This window comes from Protopterus annectens, chromosome 14.part0 (genome assembly GCF_019279795.1).
Source record: "Protopterus annectens isolate FY-2018-M chromosome 14.part0, PAN1.0, whole genome shotgun sequence".
Taxonomy (NCBI): Eukaryota; Metazoa; Chordata; order Ceratodontiformes; family Protopteridae; genus Protopterus; species Protopterus annectens.
Genome location: NC_056748.1, coordinates 716,399,523 through 716,406,437, shown reverse-complemented (window position 1 = coordinate 716,406,437; position 6,915 = coordinate 716,399,523).

Below are 6,915 nucleotides of genomic sequence, written 5' to 3'. Positions count from 1 at the left end.
TTGTGGATAGAGGGTACATATTGTCCTTTATGTATAGTGTCCACAGTTAAACTTCAGCACCTTAAACCAACCTCCTAGCATGACAAGCACCACTGTCTACATAACTAATCAGTACTCATTTGGAAGAAAGTCAATATACTAACTTTAAGAATCCTGATAACTGTCTCATTAGTTTAAAAATAGTTCCATAATTTATTGGACCAACTTCCAGAGCAAACTTTCTCAGAAATATTCCAAATTACTGGATGTCTACCCTTCCACCAACATTGTATAACTCAGCCACAAACTGTTTTTCCATGTTACTACTTTAGGGAAATCCTTCAGTGTGAGAGCTCCATCCTACCTGGTCAAATCCCACCCAACAGCAACTACCTCAGCTGTAATGGACTCCTCCCACTCTTCTTCCCAATATGCAAAGATCACTTTGCACTGCTCCTAATCCCTGTCATTTTTAAATATATCATCCAAAATGTCTGAGAAGTGCTCCTGTCCCCCCACTGTTTGAAGTCCTATCTCAAAAGCAGTTTGTGACCTGTGCCCCACTACTATACTTCTGTTCTCAGCCAATTCCCACAAACTGTAGCTATTTCCAAACATGCGTGTGTATATATATATATATATATATATATATATATATATATAAAAAACTAATATTCTCAATGGATATGAAATGAGAAGAAGAATCATGACAACAGCCTCAAATTTTCTTGACATTTTTTAAATAGAAGGTAAAGTAAAGACAGCCTTATTCGGATTGTTTTCATTGACTTAAGGCATTTGGTTTAGTTAGCTGCATGCTGTTCATTTCTGCTCTCTGTACAACAGCCTACATACCCAAATCTTCAAAATGGTTGTCTCATTACCATCTCCATAGATCTTTTTCAGTTAAATATGGATTCTAAGTCTCTTGGAAACTGAAGCTCCTGTGTTCAAGGTAAAAACAAACAAAGAAGCATTTCAATTAGATTTTGCACCCAAGAATCAGGGGAAATACATTTATTCTACTGCACTTAACAATGCCTAACAAATACTTAAACAGTTTTTAGTGGTTCTTGCCATTTCTGTATGTATTGCACTGTGTTTTCTCTGACTCTGGAGATACAGCTATTAATTGAAGGGATTTTACTCTTTGCACTGCTTTTCAAATGGGTTCTGTGCTGTACATAGCTATTTAAATCAGTTCTGAGTGAGCTCTCGTTTTTTTGCATTTTTACTGTTTTTCCTGAAGATGAAGTTATAGTTTTTAATTTAATTGGTTTGACAGTTTGCTCTGCTTTTCAAATGGTTTCTGTGTTGTAAAGAGCATTGGAACAAGCAAACAGTTTTGGCCAGCCATGTGAGTCATCTAGAGCTTGCGGTGGTTAAACCTGGTGAGAGTAAGGGTGATTGCTGCAGTTCTGGGAAGATACCCACTATTATTTATAGCTTTCATTTTTGCTTTTAATATATATTGCATGAGCAGTTAGCCATTGTTGTCTTATTCTAAAACTATTGAAGGCTGAAGCTTCCGTGCACAAGCTAAAACCAAAGAGTTATTTCAACTCTATTTAGCATCCATGAAACAGGAAAAGTACTATTATTCTACTGTAGTTAAAGTTGCCTAGCTACGATTCCAAAAACCAAACAGACTACGAAAGAACAAAAATTCGAGGGAACAAGCTGCTAAGCGTAAGGAAAACAGATGATAAAGTAAAATCCACAGTCCGGTAAAACTGTTCCAAAGAAGGCAACAAAAGTCCATGCGCTGTAATATTAGAGCTTTTATTAACCACAAGCACTTTCGGAGAGACTCCTATCTCTCCTTCCTCAGACAAAAATGAAACAACCAGTTGTAGTATCAAACTTTCTTTAAAAAGGGTGTTGTTAACTAATTAACCAATTAGAAAACAAATTACCAATTACCAATTCAACAGCTTGTGAGTTTAAAATCATACAGAACCAGCAGCTAAAATGTTAGAAACAAAACAAAACAAAACTTCACTTTAAAAATGTGAATAATTTCGCCATTTAAAACACAAAACTTCCAGCCTTTTCTATCATAAAGGGATATAATATCTATCAGTGCTCTTATACGTAATATACACTGTTCTTATGTTGTGTAAAAGTGTATACACAAATACGTAAATTATAAATTACGTAATAATTGCAACTACATCCAAAGGCTGAGCCTTAAACATTTAAATTTAAATTTAAATTTAACTCATAGTGCTAACATTTAAATGATTGTTAGCATGGAACTACAAAACTCTCATGAGTAGCTTTCCAAATATTAACACCTATAAGTTTAAAGTTTTGAAATTTAAAATTTTAAAACAAAAACTTCTATACATTTTCAAATGTCCTGTTGTTATAAATATGCTCTAAGAAGAACCAATTATTAGTTTTAGTGTTTAATTTTTATAATACCTGCAGCTTATAATTGAGCGAATATGTGTAAACCTAATGTGTTTCAATATTTATGACGACGCTAATAAGTTTTGTGGTTTGTTAAAAATGGATACAAACCACTATGTCCATGTGGCATTATGTTGTTCTCTTAAATGCGATACATGCGTTAAATAGTTGATCAATGTAAAATCCTACATAGGTCAACTCAACACTTCATTTCGTAAAGTCCCCTATGCATTTGTGTTAGACGCTAGATACAGCGTCATTCAAAATGGAACCAAATCAAAAATATGACTTAGCTATGCATGGAGAGTTTCCAAAAGCTCCCTGCTGAGTCAAAAGATGCTACCTTTTACAAGCTAATAGTTTTAAAATACAAGTGAGCGATATTGCTTCATTTAAGCCAGGGTGTGTGTGTGCAGATGTCCTAAGCTGCCATAATAGCTCTTCCTTTTCTAACAACAATTGCCATGGACCTGAAAACATTTGTGTCTTAATTTGTTTCAGAACCATAAATCTGAAACTATGTTCTTTATTGTCCATAACGTGGAAGGCCAGAGCGTTGTTAGTGTCGCTCTTAGAAATAGCATATAAATGCTCATACACTCTTTTATGCAGTGCCCTCTCAGTCTTTCCTATATAGAAAGCAGGGCACTGCTTACAGCTTGCCACATACACCACTGCCTTAGATGAGCAGGTAAAGTTACCTGTTAATTTGTATTTCACATTGTTGATAACCACATAATTACCTTCCTGCATGAATTTACACTGGTTGCACAATCCACATTTAACCATACCCTTAACTTTATTAAATGAACTATTTTTGTTCATTTCTAGCAATGCCTTTAAGTTAAATCCTTTCCTAAAGGCTATACTGGGTGTTGTACCCAACAATTGCTGTAAGTTTGTATCTTCTTTTATGTTGGCCCAATTTTTCTGCAGAATTCCCTAATAAAATGATGGTCAATTGAGAACGTGCACAAGAATCTGACTTCTATATCAGCTTCTCCACCCTTTCTGTTCAGGCCCCCCACAGAGTCTTGGTTAGTCATCAAGTTCGGCCCTGCTCTATTAAGGATGGGTCTAAAGTAGCCGGATTCCCTTTTGTGTTTCACTTCAGATACGATCTCCAAAATGAGAGAATTGGGATACCCCTATTAGCAAACATAGCAGTTAAATTGGTACATTCATAATGGAAATCCTCATCTTTGGTTATCATCCGCGCCCTAACCTTCTGCCCCTTAACCACAGCTCTTTGTTGATGGATAGGGTGGCAACTACCAAAGTGCAGGAATCCATTAGAATACGTGGGCTTTCTATAGATGTTACTAGTAAACATAGCCAGTTTTCTATCTTTGGTCAGATTAATATCTAAAAGCTAATTTCGCCTCGCTCACTTCAAATGTGAAATCCAAGAAGTGGGTCATGGTCTTAATGTCATCAATAAAAGGAGCCACCATATCCGAGGAACCCTTCCATAGCATAAACATGTCGTCCTGGTATCTTGTGTACCAGGCGACATGTTCTTTAAATAGTGGGTTATTAAACAATAATGTGTTTTCCCATTGTGCCATTACACAGTTGGCAAAAGACCCCCGCATGGTGAGCCCATTGCTACGCCAGAAACTTGCCTATATATAACGTTGTCAAAACTAAAAAGTTGTATTTTAACACCATTTCTAGCAACGTTTCAACTGTGTAGACAATGTTTTGTTCCACATTCCTTGTCTCTAAGAAGTCCCTTACCCACTCCAATCCCAACTGTTGTGGAATGACCGTGTAAAGTTCCTTCACATCTACAGTTAGGAAGCTTAAGTCAGGGTCAAAGGGTATTTTATTTATGTTCTCTAGAAAGCTCCACGAATCCTTACAGATCTGGTTTTCTTTTTCTAAGTATGGTTTTAAGACAACATCCACATATTTGGCACAAGACACCAACATAGACCCTCCCGTCTACTATAGGTCTGAAAGGGGGTTCACAGATAGATTTATGAATTTTTGGCGTTCCAAAAAAGGAAGGCATTCTAGGTGCTGTGATGTTAAGAAAAGAGTGGATATGAATGTCTATAAAATCTTCCAAGAATAAATCTTCAAGCGTAGCCTTCACCCTATTAAATGCTGTAATAACCTCATTAGTGCTAGTTTTTCATATGGGCCATCATTTAAGTGGGAACTTAACTTGTTAATATAATCCACTTGATTCATAAAGATGAGCCCATTACCCTTGTCGGGTTTCATAACCCGAATTCTACAATCCTGTAGTAATTTGATAAAATCACGTTCCTCACGTGTTATGTTTAACCTATGTTTATATTTGTTGTTAAATGAGCTTTCAGCCAAAAACCTTAAATCTAGTTCACAGGATTTTTCAAAAGTTTTAAATTTCCTATCAAGGGTGGGTTAAATAAACTAGCAATTCTAAAAGGTCTAATGAGGGAAGAGCTTTTGCCTAAGACAGCCAAAAGGTTCAATTTGCGGACATAAAGTTTAAGGTCCACAAGAGTTTTAGATAAGTCCATACGGGTATCAGGGACAAAGGACAGTCCTTTTGAGAAAAAGTCAGCCATAGCAGGAGAGATGTTTAATGTAGTATAATTAAAGATCTTAAAGTCTCCTTCGGTACTGCAAACAATAACAGGCTGACTGGGCTCCTTTATCATCTGTTGTTCTGGTTCTGTTTGCTCCTCAGGGCCATCCTGTTGGTGTTCGACCTCAAGTTCCTCTCCCGTGGGTTCTGGACCTGGCCAAAACCCTGTTGATGTTCTCCCCGTGCCTGAACTGCCCTAGTGCTCTGCTTTCTTCCACTTCTTTTATTGTTGACCACAGGTACAAAGACCTGCTGTTGTTCATCATCCAATTCGACATCCTCTTCTTCATCAATAAGGGGATTGTTACTATTATGTCCATCCTCTAAAAAATCATCCAACTCATACATATTGTGAGCTCTAGTACCCAAATTTTTCTTATTGGCGTTAGACGATGCCCCTCTAACTTTGTTGCTGGTTAAGTTGATCTGTGGGGGTTTAGGGTAGGCTTTATTGTCAGCATATTGTCTCATGTCTCTAGTGATTTGCCTAGCTATTTAAATCAGTTTCAATGGGTTTCTGTCATTTATTTCTGTATTTTACTATGTTTTCTCTGAATCTGAAGTTACAGCTATTAATTAAAGGTATATTAATGTTTGCACTACTTTTCAAGTGGGTTCTGTGCAGTGTCTCGCTATTTAAATCAGTTTTGAATGGGTTTTGTCAGTTTTTCTTCATTTTAACTTTTCTCTGAATTTAAAGCTACAGCTATTAATTGAATTTATTTTGTAGTCTGTATTGCTTTTCAATTTATTTTTTGTAAAGAGGATTAATCAGTGTTGCTGCATTTATTTGTTGTGCTTTTGTCACTTTTTGACTATATGTAGGAATCATTTAGACCTTATAGTGGTTAAACCTAAGGAGAGTGGGGTGTTTGTTGCAGTTATGGAAGATAATTGTGATCAGTAACAGTTTTAGCTGTTTACAGATTTTGGAAAATATAATAATGATGAGAGTCTGTATGGTATGAAACCCACGTTTAATGTAGAACAAGTATTGAGCGCTTTCATCCCAGCAGAAGGGACTTCATCAGAATACAAAGTAAAACATCTCAATTGAACATTTCAATAGCACTTCGTTCCATCTTATTCTCCCCTGTTAGACCAATAAGAATTCTTCTTTAATTAATTTAAAAAAATGGCTCAAGAGTTAACCCCTGGTATTTTCATAAAAAGTATGTGAATACATATGTATACTTTAAAATAACAATCAAATAATGAACAAAAACATAAAGTTACAACCACTAAACACAAACATTTTTCTACTTCTATATGTATGCCCTTCATTCCGACAAAAGTGTATGAATGTATAAGATTTTGATGTTATGAAGCATGAAACAAAAGAAACAATATATTTAACCTCATACTTTGTCTGCTTTCTCCTTTAATATCAGTGTGATGGTAATGGACTCGTTCAAGCCTGGGGGAAACATGATGGCTAATCTAAGTTGCCACTGTACCTCTTTTTGTTCAAAAGGTTTTTCCAATCCCCCCCCCCCCCAGACATAATTTCAGCAAGGTCAGGCCTTTTCACAGGTAGAAACCTAAAGCCCTTTAAAATAGGGTAAAGAATTCCTTCAATATAACTCTATCAGTGTAGTTGTAAGGTTGTTTTTCATAAAGGGAATTGTTCCACAAAAAGTATAGTTTATTTGGCAACCTGTGAAAGTTGTTTGGCTTTCTATGTGGGCAAGACAGAGAGGGCATTAAAAAAACAGAATCTATGAGCACATTTATGACATCAAAAACAAAAAGGAAACTAATGCACTGTTTAAACACACCATTAGTTGTGAGACGTTTACCAAATTTAGATTTGGAATCATTGAACAGATGATTCTAAATCCAAGAGAGGGGGATTGGAAAAACCTTTTGAACAAAAGAGAGGTACAGTGGCAACTTAGATTAGCCACCAACAGGGGGCAATAAGATGGAACAAAGTGCTA